This window comes from Pinus tabuliformis, chromosome 4_2 (assembly GCF_031772625.1).
Source record: "Pinus tabuliformis cultivar Carrire ecotype Pingquan chromosome 4_2, CPIR1, whole genome shotgun sequence".
NCBI classification, from domain to species: domain Eukaryota; kingdom Viridiplantae; phylum Streptophyta; class Pinopsida; order Pinales; family Pinaceae; genus Pinus; species Pinus tabuliformis.
Genome location: NC_142304.1, coordinates 320,661,264 through 320,680,336, shown reverse-complemented (window position 1 = coordinate 320,680,336; position 19,073 = coordinate 320,661,264). Strand labels below are relative to the sequence as shown.

Below are 19,073 nucleotides of genomic sequence, written 5' to 3'. Positions count from 1 at the left end.
TTAAAATTTATCTTCAACAAATTAGGGCACAAAAGCATAATCTAGAAGCAACAATTCCATACATTAGACAATTTCAAAATAAAAATCTTCAACATTAGTTACTTACAAGATAACATGTATTATATCCATTGGTGAGCTCCAGTATTGTAGCAATAATGCTACAACTCCTGGGGCTTCCTATCTCTATTTTTATCAACCCGGTAGTTCGTACAAACTTGGAAGCGACGGTGCTGTATGCACAAGTACTAGCTCTTGTCGCAGCTGTCACTTGGTCAGCTGGCACAAGTCCGCTAGGGCTCAAGCCAACTTCTATATGCTCTCAGAAGAAGCTTTCTAAATGATGGACGAAGGCTATCTCAAAGGAAATTAATCTATTTTGCAAAAATGAACTGAAAGCCAACCAAAACATGGAAACCCTAGTAAACCCTAATCTGACTAGTTTAACCTCTATGATGCAATAGTGAGAGTGCAAATGTCTAAAAATGATGCCATTACTTCTAATGATGTGAAATGCATGAACTTAAACTACTTTTATTGAAAAGAACATGTTTTTGTATTTTTGCTTAAATGGTTGGAGTGATGATGATTTTGTTTCTTATTAGGGTTTGACTGTGCAGGGGTAGTGTGAAGGGAAAGAAAGCTTGGGAAAGGTCAGGGAGGCTAGGAGAGGTTCCAGGGGATCTCTAACATCATCCCACAGAAGTTCCACACGTTCAGATGCTCAGCAACCGAGTTTGCAGGCTTCTACAGGATGTCTGCAGGGGATCCTACAGGAAGTCTCGGGATTTCTACAGGAAGGTCTGTGGTTGGAGTTTTGGGTGATGGAGGAGTGGAGGAAGTGTATGGGTGAATAGGTAGGATGGAAATGAGGCTTGTGATGGCTCAGGAACGGAGAACTAAAGTGGAGAAAGAGTGCATGCATGGATCTATAATTAAAATAACTATGTGGCAGCTTGCATGAAAGCATAAGACTGCGTTTTTTGGTGGTTGGTACAGCCCACACCCCCAATCTCTAAACAGAGATGGCAGCGAGTGCACTATCAACCTTTTCTTGACTCTAATGAATTACAATCCTCCTACTCCAATCTAAACAACTAAAAGCACTTGAACTTGTAAACTAATCCTACTCAATCACACAAAAGAAATCGAATCAGCAGACTGTAAATTCTAAATGCATGTCAAAACAAAGGAAATAAAGTGCTGCAAGGAAACAAGTAACAATACAAGGAAGAGGAGGTCTATTGCTCTCAGGTTGGGCCCTAACCTGAGAGCTATAGCTCCCTTAAAAACTCAGAATTGAATCCAAAGCTGCCTGCCTTTATTGAATAATCATGAGTCTAACATCATGCCAAAACTGGCTTACAAAAAGACTAATTGGCTAACCAAATTGACTAACTAGCTAATCCCAAAAATGACTACCAACTAGCTAACCAAAATGAGGCCCTAAGCCTTCTTATTTATACAATTTGAGGACCCAACAGTCCTCCTAAAATTTAGGGACTTGGCTGCCCAAGACTTGTAGTTAACAGCAGTCCTACTTGACTTGCTTGGCTGCCCTTGTGCTCATTGATTTGGTGGCCTTTGAACTCCGAGCTGATGGTGGAGAATTCGAGGTAAGGGCGCATAAATGAGGGGGACACCTTCCTACAAATCCTCTAGCTTGTTCTCCCACGAATTTGGCTGCCAAGTGCTCATTAAGACCTTCAATTTTGTCTCCAAGTTGACCAAAAAGGCTACACAAAGCACCCATTAGACTTGTTGGCATAATGACTAACCAAATTCACTCTATTAACATAAAAATAATAAAAAACATGCAATAAACCAATGAGAATGGTGGATTAAGTCAAACTAGGAGGTTGAATGAGCCCAAATATTTGTCCATTTTTGGGGCTCATCATCCATCCATTCATTAAAGAAATAGCTCCAATGACAATCCAAAATAGCCTCCAAACATAAAAATGCATTCAAGATACTCCAATTGCCAAAAACAAACAAGTGTGAGTTCTTTCAAGAGGTCCGAATTCTCCAAGTGTGATCATGACATATGAAATGATCTCTAATTTTGGCCTAAAAGACCTATTGCCGCCTGTTGACCACTCATGTGTTAACTACCCCTTGAGCAAAGTACAATGCAGAGTAGTTAGAAAATTTTCAGATTTCATCATCATCATGCAACTTTTGGTCATCATAATGTAATCCAAATTCTGTAGCCCCGTGGGCCATTATGTAAAAATTATTCTAGTATGTTTATAAATCCATTTAAAACATCTAGGTAAGCCTTTGATTTTTACCAAAGAGTTTCACTCTACGGAGTTTTTGTTCCTTTGCCAATTATTTATGTTTTCAAACCTTTGTAATTGGTAGAGTTTTTCTCCTGAGCATGCCCCAAAGCTGGAGTGGGGCTTGATGTTGAGGTCTTAGGTGAGTCCTAGTGTTTCGAATCGATGTAAATTATCATACCAGATCATCTGTAAAGTCATTTTTACCAAAGAGTTTCACTCTACGAAGTTTTTGTTCCTTTGCCAATTATTTATGTTTTCAAACCTTTATAATTGGTAGAGTTTTTTTCTCGAGCATGCCCCAAAGCTGGAGTGGGGCTCAATGTTGAGGTCTTAGATGAGTCTTAGTGTTTCGAATCTATGTAAATTATCATACTAGATCATCTGTAAAGTGTCGTAGAATTTGGCTAAGTCTAGAGGTCGTACTTTTATTTTCAAAATTCCCCTCTTGAAATGGGATTTTCATGTAATATTATATGTAAAGATGTAAAAAGTGTTGTCTATAGAGGTTCTAGGGGGTGTGAGTACTCAAAATTACACCTCAACTCCTATTTCTATCTAGACACACTTTGAGGGTGGAAAAATATGTTTAAACCTCTCTAGAGTCATTTATTTTGATTTTCTGGCAAAAAATGGCAAAATAATTAGCCATAAATTAGTCAAAAAATTAAAATGAGTGAAAATAAAACTTTCTCCAAGTGGAAAATAATTAAAAAGGGAATGTGTACTTTTTGAAAAAGGGATCAATTGTAAATTGAGAAAAGTCTCATTTCCAAGGCAGAAAAGACCTACAAAAAAAATCCATTGGGTCAGAGGGAAAATATTTCTCAAAGGAAATCATTTTTTTGGTCCAGGTGGTTATTTTGAAAGAGGGATGGAGGATTCCTCATTATTAGTAATAATGTAAGGAGGGTTGAGGAAAGGGTCCACACGAGACTTAACTACAACCCCAAGATTGTGAGGAAAGACAAGGGTCCTATCAATATCATCATCATCGGTGTCATAGATAGGGTCCTTGTCGAAACGATTTCCACGGACCTCCCATTTTCCTTCTTTAATATGTAAGTAATCATTGATATCAATGTTTGAAGGGGCTACGGGATCACCTTCTCCAAGGTTTTCAAAGGGGAGATCATCAGAGATAATATCCTTGGGAAAGATAGGGTTAACCCTAACTTCACTCTCTACAAACTCACCCTCCCTATCACACATGCTTTCAAAATTATCATCCCATCTTTCGTCATGTGGACCCAGGGAGGACCCCCTTTCCTGCTCATCATGATGATGCTCAATGAAGGCTTCCTCTTGAATGTTTAATGCGGGGCATACTTGAAAATGTTTAAGAAACCCATCAAAGAATTTCTCAATAGATGAGATGCTCCTAGGTTCATGATTTTGCAACCATGAGTTATGACCACAGAGAGATCTCATGAACAACAACACAAGGATATTTGGTGTGGTTATGGATGGATATGTTCTTTTACTATCTTGTAAGTGCTCTTTATTAATGAATTTCTGATTTTATTGATGTCTAATGCATGGAATATTGTCTCATGGTTATTAATGTGCCCTAATTGTTGGAATATTGTCTAAAAATTGTAACTATTGGGAAATTTTGCATGTATTACTCATAGATAGCGAATGGATGAATGTTTCTTAGGGATTGATGTATTTTTCTTGAAATTCCATTAACAAGTGCCAACGAAGTATAAATACCTAAAGGAGGAGTGACACTGCTTCCATCTGTTGATTTGGGGTAGCATCAGATGTGCTCTAGCCACGAGATTTGGTGGAGAGGTTGGGGCACATGAGATATCCAATACCCAAAATAGGTTTGGGTAGATTCTAAACAGATAAGGAGATATTAAAATAATTAATATTTTTAATGGAGTCCCTAAGTCTAAACTTAGGGAAAATAAAATGTTAATGTGTATTAATATGAATCTATGTTAGAGTGGTCCAAAAGACATGGATCAAGCCAAATCTAATCTTAGCCGTTGATTAGGGACTTAATCTCGGCCGTTGAGATGTCAACAGGAAAAGTATAAGAGGAGGCTTGAGGGTCACTTGGAGAGGTACAACAGAGTGATCAGTCATTCTATTCTCTAGAGCGGGGTTTGCTGAGAGAGATAGAATCAGTGATCGGGAGAGCAGCTGAGGGGCATTGAGTACAAAGAAATAGAGAAGGCAAAGATTGTGCCGGGAGAGCAGCGCAGCAGCCAAGGAGAGTGAGCAGAGCACCAGAGGGGCTAGCGTGGCTGACGTAGAGGTTCCCAGAGTTGACGCAAGGCCTCCTGGGGCTGACGCAGGGCCAACGTTGGGCTAGGAGGGGTTGACGCAGTCTAGATTGGGTAGACGCTGGGGTTGCAGAGTAGTTTTGTGTTGAGGAACTGCCAAAAGGATTTTCCGGGGTTTTAGTTAGGAGATTTCTCTCAAACTGTGAGGTATAGCTGCTAAGGAAATTCTCTATTGGGTAGGCCAGTTTCGGCACCCAAATTGTACTCTGATATTGCTTAATAAGAAAACCCTCAGATAGCTGCACCGGTTTTCCCGCATTGGGTTTTTCCAGGGACATTGGTCCAAAAATAATGGTGTCATGTGGTGTGTTTGTTCTTGTTTCTTTTAGTTGCTAATCTGTAATATGTTGAGCATGAATTATTGTTTATTTTCAGTATTTACAGTGTAAATAACTTGTTAAGGAAAATAACAAGTAGGTAGGAATAAATCAGATAAAGTGCATGGAGGGTTTCTAACTAAGTAAACTTAGAAACTTCAACACTATCAGGTCTCCTTAAAAGAGCGAGTTGCCCATATTGAGATTATCCTTGACTCCATAGCCTCCCAATGGTTAGGCATTGATCTTAAATCCTTGGTGATCATTCAAAACTCAAAGATTATCTCTCTTTCACCTTTTGTTTTTTGTTTTCTTAAGGATAAGGAGGCTAACCTAGAGCTTGATGCGAAATCTTTTGGAGGAGGACGTTTTGAATTTTGCTTGGATAGTATTCTTCCTTAGTGTCTCCTTTAGGGATCCTCAAGTTTTGGAGGAATTCCCACAATGGAATCTCCATAAATTTGATGCCCTAGCCATCACATCAAGAGGGAACCCTAGAAGCTAATCCTTCAACTTGGGGATTCTTTGAAGGCATTTGCTTTAGTACTTGTTGAAGTAAATCATTCATCGCCTTTTCTCTTATCTACCTTGACCTTGGTTGCACTCTTATCTCGCTATATATCTCAACCTTAGGTCTCATGTAGCCATCTTTTGAAGGGGTTTTTTGTGGAAGGTCTTACTAGCTTCTCCCAAAGCTCATACTTTTGTTGAACCTTTCCATTGAACGAGCCACCTTTCCTCACTTCAAGCCTGTCATAGATACATCTATCACAAGTGAGTTATACTGGGACTCCTCTTGTTGGTGAAAATACGAGAAGAGTAGGGGACTTAGGTTGTGGTGATAGTGGGCCTCTGTCCGAAGTGTTGTTTTACCCTCTATCTTTTCGCTCTTCATAAGGCTTGCTATTTTTTGCGACAACAATATTCACAAGAGCAAGTATCCCTCATGGTGCAGGCCTGCGAAGAGGTCAGAGTCCTGTGAAGTATATTGACAAGAAGACTGAGACTAGCAAGGGAAACAAAGACTAAAGTTTGTTGCTAGGTGGAGGTTTGTTCACAATGAGGTTGAACAACAATTGAGAGAAACCTATGAATAGTACCGTTGTGGACTGTTAGTAGTTGAGCAAAAAAGCCCCAAGTACAATGGCGAATGGAATTCTAGTCATTGTTATGTGGGATGTCTGGACTCTAGAGGGCCCTAGGATTAGCATTCTGGAGTAGCTAGAAGGTTGACAAGTCGGAAGGTAAGAAGACCTCATGTACAGTGATCCTTGGAGCAACGAAGGGGCTGTTAGGAGGCAGATTTGGGTATGCCCTAGTTTGTTGTGTGTAGGTGGGCATCTCATTGATATGTGGGTAGATTTAATGGAGCCCTAGTTCAAGGATTTGGTGTGGCAAATCACTGATAAGAGGGCAGATTTGGAAGACCCTATGAGAAGACATCTTGATGGAGCAAGAGGACTGCTAGTGGGTAGATCAGTGGGCCAAAGTTCATTCACTCTTGAAGCAATAGGAGGGTTGATAGTGGCAGATTGAACAGTTGGAGATGCAAGCATTCTGAAGTTGTAGTGACGGTAAATGGGGAGGCAAAGCACCTGCTAGATGTGTTCAAGGTACGTGGACTGAAAGGGATGTGGAGCTCTACATCAGTAAGTAGGTCAAGTGTACTTTGTTCAGGGTAGATTGGTGATCATAGTTGGTGACACCAAGCCCTAGTTGTGTCCTTGTATCAGAGCTACATGTAAGGGCCAAAATCCCTAGTACGAGAGCCCTAAGATTGTTGTATTAAAGTTTGTAATATAACATGTAGTGGGTTAAAAGTTAAAAATTGTCATGTGCACTAGTTGAAACTTGATTCATTGATGTATGTTATTCCATTGTGCAAAGTAGTAGTGTTGTGGTGTGTTAGTGTTTATGTTTGTGATATTAGACTCAAACTTGATTCTGAAGTGTCGTGGAAAAATCAACAAAACAAGTATTAGAACCAAATTCCTACTACGAGGACCTTCCAAGGAGCGAATCTTCCAACCAAGTAACCAACAATTATAAGATAAAATTATTTACCTCTAAAGGGGAGAGCAAATCATGTCCCAAAAGAGAACAACAATACCTTGTATGAGTTAAGAGAAAGTGTGAGATAAACCCTAGACCTCTTCTTTGAAGTCTTCTTGGATTGATTTGCTTAGATTTGTAGTAACTTTGTGTTGCTCCAAAAATTGTCTTTGAAATTAATTGGATCAACCAAACAAGAGAAGAGAATTCACATGTACATTGTAAACCTTTTTGTCTCATGAAAAATTTCACATTTTGATAATATCTCAACAAGTTTACAATAATTTGCCAAGGAGTAGAAGGCCTATATTTATAGATTGTGAAAATTTCAGAATCTAACAAACCAGAAATCCTAATGTAGTAAACTGATTTGCATTACCTACTTGTGTTCTTCATTTTAACAAGTTATTTTCAGAAATATTCAAGAAAATATCAATGCAAATACGTTGCAGCCTACACCACTATACAGTTCAAGTATTGAAAAATAAATGAGACAACCACACGAAGGACACACTTATTTTTGGGCTAAACGTTCCCGGAAAAAACCAATGCGGGAAAACCAATGCAACAGATTTGAGGGTTTTATTATTAAGCAGATTTCTGAATACAACTAGGGTGCCAAATCCGGCTCACCCAACAGAGAATAAACTCGGCAGAGGTACCTCTATCCAGAGACAGATATTTTGGCGGATCCAACGACTAGATGAACAAACCCCACAGGTGACTGCGCTGTCCCCAGTGCTGTGCATCGATGGCTGCTCCCAACTCTGTGCTAGAACTGTGTCACCTCCTCTAGGAGCTGCGTCAACGGTCACCCTCCTAGTGAGCCTTCCCGGCTCAAAAATTGATCTGTTGAACTGATGCCTGATCTGCCTCACAGAAACCCCAGTGCTGCCTCTAAGTGACTGCGTCAACCCTCTAGCCTTTGCGTCACCCTTTCTGGAGCTGCGTTGTCTCTCCTTGGCGCTGAGCTACCTCTCAGCTATATATTCTTGATCTTAGATGAAAGTCCCTTTGCCGAACTGCCCCTCTTTGCACTAGAAGCTTACTCCAAAATTCTCAGCAAACCACGCCCCATAATTTCGATTTAGGTCAACTGCTGCTCTCCTTGCGTGTGTTCTCCAACTGACCCCAAGCCTCCCTTTATACTTTTCTGTTGAGAAATCAACGACCGTGATCTAATCTCTAATCAACGACTAAGATTAAATTAGACTTGATCCTCGTCTCTTAGAAGCTTCTCACCCATATTTTCATTAATACCCATTAATATTTTAATTTTCCTAAGTTTAGACTTAGGAATTCCATTAAAAATATTAATTATTTTAATAAAATACAATCTGGGTGGAATTTCTCCAAATGATTTCTGAGTCTTGGAGATCTCATGTGTTCTAGCCCCTCCACAAAATTTTGGAGCTAGAGCACATCCGATGCTACCCAAAAGTCAACACTCCCTCTTAGCGAGGAATGTGCTCTAGCAATATTTCCCAGCAGAAGTATCACACTGATCCATGACATCGGTCCTCTGCGCCACTGATGCTTGGCCTGTTGTCCTTTATCCACTGCGCTACTGCAATCTGTACGGCTACCCATGACACTGCCACTGTCACTGCCGCATCTGTACTGCAGCTCCCTCTCAATATGCTGCATCATGCTGCCCATAGCACTGCCACTGCTAACTGCGGCACTGCGACTCAGTTGTTGAGAAGTAAGCAAATGAAAAGCTACCCAAAAGTTGACATGCTGGATAGTCTGGATGCCCCTTGACGCTGAAGCTACCTCTTTTGCTAATCTGTGCTGACCCTCTGATGCTACTACGCTATTGTTGTATCTGCTTTGTGCCTTCTGCATTGCTGCAACACTCTACTGCATTGCTTCAGACTTTGGCACTCTAGCTTTGCCACTGTTGCTCCATCATCCCTTGCACCAATTGACTCCCGTCATTCTGCTACTGTCATTAACCGCTCTCGTAGCCATATGTGATCCAAGAGTTTGGGCACCTCAAGGATTCTGGTTTTTTTTTTTTTTTTTTTTTTTTTTTTTTTTTTTTTTTTTGTTTATATCTTTGTTCTGTAGCTTCTTCGAACTACAACTCTAAATCTCCCCACCTCCTCTTGGAGATGCGACTGCCATCTCTGCCAAATGAATGTCGAACTGGTTCTCTTCTCCCTCTTTCGCTGCTGCCCCAACAAAACTTGGATCTAGATTTCTTTGGAGATATAAATCCTCTAAGGAACAAGCTCCCTCTGAATTTCGATTTCTTTCATGGAAATCCTTCTGCCAACCACTGTCAAACCACTCCTCTCTGATCTCTCTTTGTTGCTGCTCAGCATTGGATCTAGATTTCTTGGCAAGAAATCTTCTGAGGAATTGATTCCCTCTACTTTTCTTCTGCCCAGTAGGTACTGTTCTGCACCAACATAATCAACGCCCCACCAACGACTTCAGATGAAATTTGCGTTGCCCTCTGGCCACGACAACCGGAAAAATGAGACTCAACAGTCTCTGCATTGGCCCAGTAACCACCACTGCGTTTCCCTCTGCAGCAACAACGTCACCCAATTAGGTTGACGCAGGCTCTGCGTGAGCCTCCCTTGGTGATTGTGTCACCCCTCCTCTGCTCTCTTGGCCAAAAACTGCGCTGTCTCTCGAGATAGCTGTCTTCACACACATATTTTCCTCTATCCTTTCGCCGATGGCTTCAGTCTTCCTTGATATTCAATTGCTTTGATACCATGTGAAAATTTCTGAATCTAACAAACCAGAAATTCTATTGCAGTAAACTGATTTGCATTACCTACTTGTGTTCTTCATTTTAACAATTTATTTTCAGAAATATTCAGAAAATATCGATGCAAATACGCTGCAGCCTACACCACTATACAGTTCAAGTACTGAAAAATAAATGAGACAACCACACAAAGGACACACTTATTTTTGGGCTAAACGTTCTCGGAAAAAACCAATGCGGAAAAACCAATGCAATAGATATGAGGGTTTTATTATTAAGCAAATTTTTGAATACAATTAGGGTGCCAAATCCGGCTCACCCAACAGAGAATAAACCCGGCAGAAGTACCTCTATGCAGAGACAGATATTTTGGCGGATCCAACAACTAGATGAACAAACCCCACAGGTGATTGCGCTGTGCATCGATGGCTGCTCCCAACTCTATGCTAGAACTGTCACCTCCTCTAGGAGCTGCGTCACCCTCCCAGTGAGCCTTCCCGGCTCAAAAATCGATCTGCTGAATTGATGCTCGATCTGCCTCACAGAAACCCCAGTGCTGCCTCTAAGTGACTGCGTCAACCCTCTAGCCTTTGCGTCACCCTTTCTGGAGCTCCTCTCCTTGGTGCTGAGCTACCTCGCAGCTATATATTCTCGGCCTTAGATGAAAGTCCCTCTGCCGAACCGCCCCTCTCTGCACTAGAAGCTTACTCTGAAATTCTCAGCAAACCACGCCCTAGAATTTCGATTTAGGTCAAGTGCTGCTCTCCTTGTGTGTGTTCTCCAACTGACCCCAAGCCTCCCTTTATACTTTTCTGTTGACAAATCAACGACCGTGATCTAATCTCTAATCAACGACTAAGATTAAATTAGACTTGATCCCCGTCTCTTAGAAGCTTCTCACCCATATTTTCATTAATACCCATTAATATTTTAATTTTCCTAAGTTTAGACTTTGGAATTCCATTAAAAATATTAATTATGTCAATAAAATACAATCCGGGTGGAATTTATCCAAATGATTTCTGAGTCTTGGAGACCTCATGTGTTCTACCCCCCCCACAAAATTTCGGAGCTAGAGCACATCCGATGCTACCCAAAAATCAACATAGATGAGGCTCTTCAAAATATCCATCTTGGTCTCCCATAAAATAAGTAACTTGCCATCCACAAAACGCTTGGAGGCTAAGTCAAGAATAATTTAATTTTCAAAATTACATTGAGTAGAACCCTGATAGAGGAAAAATGCTACATGGATGAGGCCAAGAGGGGTTGTTTTGACTCTAAATGACCAAGCGTTCGACTTGTAATTGCATGGTTGGCTCGCTTGCAAAATTAACTTTTCATTGGTGGTCCAACGACTTGAATTGACCCGCCAATGACTAATAGAAAGGTGGATGACCCCTCCAAAAATTATTGCAATAAAGTCTCAAATAATGCTTATTATCTTCCAAGATATGTCTTAAATGAAGGCCCATGCCAGTGCTATCAGTCGAGGCACTTCCATGAGGCAGGAGAATGGTTTTCCAAGCTCAAAAATTGGCTTGGAATAATTGAAATTACCCTTGGGGGCTACCCTTCATGTATAAGTGTCCTTAAATTTGTTCGAGAAAGGCTTAACATTGCTTAAAGGAGGGCTTGGCCTCCTCCCTTGGCCCTCAATCTTCCCAACAACTGCCTTACTTGAGAGAAAATGCTTTTCTACCTTTGAATTGACATTACTTTGCTTAATTTATCCCTTGGGGGATTTCTTTTTCATTTCTTCCTTCAACATCTTGCTTGGAGATGCTTCTTTCGCTTGGTTGGAGAGCTTGGCCTCCCTTTCTTCTCTTAGAATGCTAGCAGCTAGGCTGATTTGGAGTACTTTGACTTCTTCTTGGAATAATTTTGAGTTGATACTAGAATGATTAGCCTTTGGAGGTTCCAATTAGTACAATAAGACTTTAATGTTCCAACATTTTCCCTTTCTTGGCCTTTTAATCAATTCATCAACCGAAAAGAGGATGAAGTCATGCCCTGCGTGTGGTACACATGCTTGAAAAGGCTTGATTTGATATCACTTTGCTTGAATGTTGAGTTGATTTGGCTTGGGATGATACTTGCTTGGCCTTTTCTCTTTGTCCACCTCATCGGCTGCCTTCAAATATTGTTGCTTGCAATGCCACATGGAATGCCCTCTTGCCCCAAAAGTGTCTCCATTGTTGTAACTAGAGATCGGTGAGGGTGTTTTGATTGCTTCAAAAGGCAAATGGTTCATGTTGGCATAAAGGATCAAGTGGACACCCTCTTTGCCCCAAAAGATGTAGCATGATGCCTTGGGATACTAATGAAAGGAGATTTTGGGGTAAACCAATTTCCCCTTTCATTTATAAATTTCGATCCTGGGACCTATGGGTTATGAGCCCATTACTTATCGGAAGCGTTTCATAAGGCCTTAAGCCTTTAAAACCCCGACAACACATTTATCGGAATACGTGGGTGCACATGGGAATACACAGAATTTCCGATCTCTGATCATCGCATATCGGCCTATCGGCGATATCGCTTATCGACCATCGACACATTGCATGTCGGCCTATCAGCGACATCGCTATCAGCATATCGCTATGTCCCATTCCATTGCCGCTGCCATTTGACTTTGCCGAAATGCGATTGCCGATCAAATCTTGATCGTCGATCTGGACTCGATCCGACGGTTGACGTTTGGTCGGGCAATTGCTTATCGCCATACCTTAAGGTCTGCGGTCCGCCTTCTTATAACAATCCGTCGATGTGATTATAACAGATCTCTGCTCTTCTGTGATTCCATCTGGGCCGTTGATCTTACAGATCTAACGGTCCCTGTGCATCAATTCTTCATTTCCTCTTGGACTTGGGTCCGCTTGCTATTGAGGGATTTTATGTTAAAATCATGGTTTCCGCCATACTCTGTTTTACACACTGTTATCACGCCAACAACAGTTAACTCATTTATCAATAGATCGCAATCGATCCTCGTAGTGATTGATGGTCGATCAACAACCCAACAATACTGAAACATTCAGCTATCTATAAAATACGCACATCGTACAAATTCAACAAGGAAACACCCTTTATATTATACACAACATGATTACAGGATCTAAAGCATTTCAGAGTTAGAACGAATTCCCTCTAGACTACATCTTGACTACTCTGTTCTCACAAATTTCTATCTATCACTCTTTGTCTTACTCCCACACACACAGACTCCTCCCACACACATAGACTCTCCTTTTATAAGAGAGTACAATAGTCGTGGATCATTTAAGATGCACGTTTTCTTCACACAATCACTCAACAAACCCCTAAACTCTCTCTACATGCATACATATGGATATATATGTGGCAAATTACATTAAATCAAGTCTTCTCGAGACATTTATCCATTCCATCATTTACTCTGTTTTAAACAGATTTGTCCCCTTGTTCAGCTCCTATGGTCCACGTCCTCCTTGCTTCCTCTTGTAATTATGAGTGCTCGGATGCTCCTGCATCAGACTCCCGAGGCACAAAAATTTATGACCTCTTGGTCATATGCTTCTCCTTGTCCTTAGCAATTCTACCCACTTCTCAGTGGAACTGCCTTCATGATCTTCTGTGAGCTCTGCAACATTACCTTTGCAGTAACAGTCTTCCTTTGCTACATGATACCTCACCAAGCTTTCTCCCGAGCTTAGCCTTTTGGCATCCTTTTGGTTCTCTCCTCTTTGGAACCACTTGAGCACTCCATGCTCTAGGCTTGCTGCAAATTTTCTCACCTTCCATTGCCGTTCTCTGCACGACAGTAAGACCATAAACTCTCCATCTTCATCAAATGTACCTCTTTTCCCTTTTGCTTGCAAACTCTTCCTTCTTCTTGCAGGAAATCTTCTTCCCTTTCCCTTTCCCTGCTCTGATACCAAATGATGAAAGGAGATTTGGTGGTAAGGCAAATCCCCTTTCTTTAAATATTTCGATCTTGGGACCTATGGGTTATGAGCCCATTACTTATCGGAAGCGTTTCATAAGGCCTTAAGCCTTTAAAACCTCGACAACACATTTATCGGAATACATGGGTGCACATGGGAATACACAGAATTTCCGATCTCCGATCATCGCATATTGGCCTATCGACGATATTGCTTATCGGCCATCGGCACATCGCATGTCGGCCTATCAACGACATCGCTATCAACATATCGTTATGTCCCATTCCATTGCTGCTGCCATTTGACTTTGCCGAAATGAGATCGCCGATCAAATCTTGACCGTCATCTAGACTCGATCCGACGGTTGACGTTTGGTCGTGCAATCGCTTATCGCCATACCTTAAGGTTTGCGGTCCACCTTCTTATAACAATCCGCCGATGCGATTATAACAGATCTCTTCTCCTCTGCGATTCCATCCGGGCTGTTGATCTTACAGAGCTAACGGTCCCTGTGCATCAATTCTTCATTTGCTCTTGGACTTGGTTCCGCTTGCTATTGAGGGATTTTACGTTAAAATCATGGTTTCCGCCGTACTCTGTTTTACACACTGTTATCACTCCAATGACAGTTAAACTCATTTATCAATAGATCGCCATCGATCTTCGTAGTGATCGATGGTCGATCAGCAACCCGACAATACTGAAAGATTCAACTATCTATAAAATACACACAGCGTACAAATTCAACAATGAAACACCCTTTATATTATACACAACATGATTACAAGATCTAAAGCATTTCAGCCTTAGAACGAATTCCCTCTAGACTACATCTTGACTACTCTGTTCTCACAAATTTCTATCTATCACTCTCTGTCTTACTCCCACACACACAGACTCTCTTTTTATAAGAGATTACAACAGTTGTGGATCATTTAAGATGCACGATTTCTTCTCACAATCACTCAACAAACGCCTAAACTCTCTCTACATGCATACATATGGAGATATATGTGGCAGATTACATTAAATCAAGTTTTCTCGAGACTTTTATCCATTTCATCATTTACTCTGTTTTAAACAGATTTGTCCCCTTGTTCCGTTCCGATGGTCCACGTCCTCCTTGCTTCCTCTTTGGATTCCTCTTGTAATTGTGAGTGCTTGGATGCTCCTGCATCAGATACACAAATGCATTGGGAATTATGAGCCTATCAAGATGCATAGCCAAGGCCAAAGGGAGGCGCAAAATACATAAGAGATATGGCACATGTGGGGTAAGGGTGCATCAGGATCAGAAGGAATAATGTTAGGGAAAAGTGCATATGGTGGATCACCCTTACAAGGATTTATTGACACAAGTGCTCCCTTGAACCATGAGTCCTAGGAATGCCTACTCCATGATACCTACAACACCATCCCAGGGTATAAGAATACCCATCAAGGTAGAGAGCTACCTTTCGCAAGGGTGAAGGCAACAATGCCAGAAAGGTAGACATATCATGAAATAAACAAGACTGAGAGTAGCCATGGTTGTCCACACCAATGGGGATCATAGAGTCATTTTCACAAGATAATACAACCCACATGATTTTATAGGGCTATAAGGCACATCCTTTGGGCTTATATGGTGCGACCAAAAAGTTTTGGAGTATCCCTACTAAAAGAGGGGTAACATAGCCATTTTCATTGAATATCTTTTAGGTAATCATTTAGGGAAGCCTCCCTTGTGGTCAAACTCCACTAAAGAGTAGGAGAAAGGTTGCTGAGGTGATAGTGGCAATTGATCTCTTGTTGACCTAAAGTCTGGTTCTGCCTTGTGGGGCCTCGCATTAGGCTTGCTAAATTTTGCGGTGACACCGACCATAGTGGATTGAGTATTTACATTACTTCCTCTTTGAATACAACCCAATATGTAGTTGGTGTATAGCTAATTAATGTTAAAGGGTCATCCTTAAGGAATAAGGCCACTTGGTACTTGCAACAAGTTTATAGAAAAAAGATAAAGATGTTTAGAGATAAGATGGTTGAAGATTAAGGTTTACCTTTTCCTTTTACCCATTCTTTTAAAAACCAGAATCACGTTTTGAACCAAGCCACCTATCAACATGGGATTCAAACTGGAACCAGATTGAACGAGATCAAATCGAATTCAATGAAACAGAATTGAAAACAACACATAAAATATTTTATTTTTAATGAAAACAATTATTTTTAAGATTGAAAACCATGATTCCAAACCATTAGAGAAAAAATATGTGCTGAATATTTATACAAGATGCTCCTACATATCAAAGGTATGCATGGTGGTAAGGATAGAAGGTGACTTTTACAAATTTCAAATAGACATTGTAGTCTATAGGAAATAAAATTTTTGACAGGTGATATCCTACAAGTGACTGGACCCTAAGTCAAATTTTTTTGCCGGTTCAGTGTCTAAGGGTGGCTGGCCGCTGACTGGCTGGTTTGACCGATAACTAGTCAAACCAACATATTTTTAAAACTATGCAAGTTGCAATCACAACTTACCAATTTGTAGAGTTGCAATCACAACCTTTCCTTTGTCAACTTTCTCTTTTGAGACTAGAGATGGGTGAGGGGTTTGGGGTGAAACTATCCCACTCTCTTAGCCTTGAACTACCTGTTGGAAGATTGATCTCACTAGGAGGATCTATTCACGTGAGATGCTCCAATCACAATAGCAATAGTAGTGCCAATAGACCACAATTTGGTTGGATATCCCCCCTAGAGGGCTTGTCCAACACTTGGAAAGTGTATTTTTGGACACTAACTAAGGTTGAGGTGAAGGCTTGGGACTTGATCTCCCCTTCCATGTAACTTTCTCTCTCAATGATTGCTATAGTAATCTTGTGAGGATAGAATTGTACCTGTAGATTCGTTCTATAAAACACAATGATAAAGGCGAAAGCTAAGAAGGAAAAATATAGAAGAATCAACTCAATACACACAAGTATTTTGCAAATTGGTTTCTTTATTGTATGGCATCAAATGATCTCACAGACAACAACCTCAAATGGGAGGAGGAGTTAGCAATTTATAATTTTCATTGCTAATGACTAGTTTCCTTCTTCCATTAAAATAATATTTTATGACTTGTCATCCACATGTTGGACACTAATTCAACTCGAGAAAATAATTTTCTGTCACAATGAGTTTTCCCTAAAGGGGGTCAAATTTCCGCATTTAACCCAAAGAGGTCAATGTTCCAATTGCAAAGGATCCAGAAGTCAACAAGATGAAGAATAGTAGCCTTTTTAGCCCCAACGTCCCTCTAGAAGATTTCAATGTTCCACTCCTAGCTCGACTTGGTCTTGGAACTCATCTTGATCACTTTGGGAACTCACATTAGTTGAATATGACTCATCTCTTGACTTCTAACATCTATATTTTTGTCCACAACTTTATCTCCTTGCTCCTTGGTCTAGGACACCTCCAATGTCGTCCTTGACTTTTGCAACAACTATCTTATCATTCCTTGACTTTTCATGCATAGTGAATCGAACTTTTGACCACCTTTCTTGTTTTCCAATGCATAGCTGATTTGGTCAAGTGTTCCACCACATTAGGGTACTATTTGCTGTGTTTTAATCTATACCAAAGGTCCACTGTACTGCCACATAAGCTCGGTCAATGCCACCTCATCACCCCTGAAGTACATGTTGACCATCTTTGACTAGTTATATCTTGAGATTGTCTTCACCAAATGGAAAAATTCCACATGGCATGTCATCCTTTCGTCAATCTTTGCAAGCTGAGACCTTGTTGACTTTTTGACTTTTGAGATCGCTTTGCATTGGGAAACATGAATTGCCTTAGGAAGCGTGAAATGTCACTGACTGTAAGACTATCATGTGTGAGAAACATTTGAGGGATACTACGCCAAAGCCAAGGCAACCTATAGACTTAATAGACTCATAACCTTGTGGAGTGATATAGGTGCACTTGACATGGGTTGGACTGCCCCCTAAACTGGTGATCACCCCTACAAAAGCAAGGCTTCTCTAAAACCATGATACCTTATGTAAGCCCATCCAAGGTCATCCAATCCTATCCAAGTTGAAAGGAACAGAGATAAACTCAAAGGGACTGGTCATGGTCCTACCCAACAAGGTCTAGGATACCTGATGTAGGGCCTCACATGGTTGTTACAAGGTTTTAACCTGTGACTTTGGGCTTACAATGGTGTGAAAAATGCTGCATGAATGTATAGGTACCCCCGCTAGTAGAAGGGGTAAGAGGCTACAAATAGATCTTGAAAGTGGATGAAGAAGATGTGATCAAGCCACCAAACAGCAAGTTTTATCAGTCATGGACAGAACTGATATATATGGAACAGCCACATGAAATGCTCAGCAAAGACACAAACAACACATTCATAAACTTCTTGCTACCACAGAAGATATCAATTATGAGATTAGAAAAAATGAGACATCCTTCTATTGAATGAACAGCCCCTTGATACATCATATTTCAAATCTGATATCAATTGAGAGGAGGGATTTGGGACCACGGTTCAGCCTCCTTTTCCAGCAAACAACCCACTATGATATGCAAAAACAGACCTTTACATGAACCGATGGCAGCAACACATAAATTCCAGCTTTACATACACATAGGGTCCATGAGAAAAGAGGAAGCTCCAGTTTGTTAAGTCCGAGAAAACATTGGACATGACCTAAAGGTGGTTTTCCTCAAGTTATCTCTTACAAATGAGAGCTCTCTTCCTTTTATAGAGTTCCTTTTCAACTTTTCTACAGTAAAATATTATTTAGAAGCACTTAATCATCCTTTTCCTCTATTGGAATTAGTCAAAGCTCCATAAAATAATATAAAATGCCCTTGGAATCTTCCCTAAGAGGGTGATCCTCTTCTATAGGCTTCTTTAGTCTTGGATCAATTATTAAATATATTTTTGTTTCCATGTGTCATCATTCTAGCTCATGCACTCTAAATAAACCCCTTTTCTTAGATGGTTACAAAATGCTACAAGTCTCTTCGTATGCCTAAATATTGGGGCAATAAATAATAATAGAGCTCTCTAGGAGAGCGTTCTTTCATAATTCGCTGTTTTTTCCTTAATATATGACTTGACATTGTCAAATGTGTCCCGACTCCCAAGGGTAAGAATCAAGATGCTTCCACATGTGCAATGTTGCCTCCAAAAATGTGAACTCAACAATGAAGCACACCTTCAAACGTGTAAACATTATTCAACGTGTGAAAAAAAAGGTGATCATATGGATTTTTATCACTCTCTCCCCCATGCATGATAATAAGGTGATGCTTGAACCAGTGCCTCCTACCAAGCTCCCAAAGTTCACATCTCCTGGTGTAGTGCTACTAAAAAAGCAAAATGAACATGCATTTTCTGGTGGTAATAGGGTGAAAAACATACAAAACAATGATTGAGGAACTGAGAATGGAGCCCCACATTGCAACTTTCTTTAAATAATTCA

The 19,073-nt window shown here is 40.5% G+C and overlaps 1 protein-coding gene across 1 annotated transcript in view; it reads left to right on the top strand.

Annotated features, from left to right (window-relative positions):
• The window catches only part of FAP3 (Chalcone-flavanone isomerase family protein), a 193,457-nt gene that overhangs the window by 30,625 nt on the left and 143,759 nt on the right, over positions 1-19,073 (top strand). The window lies entirely within an intron of this gene.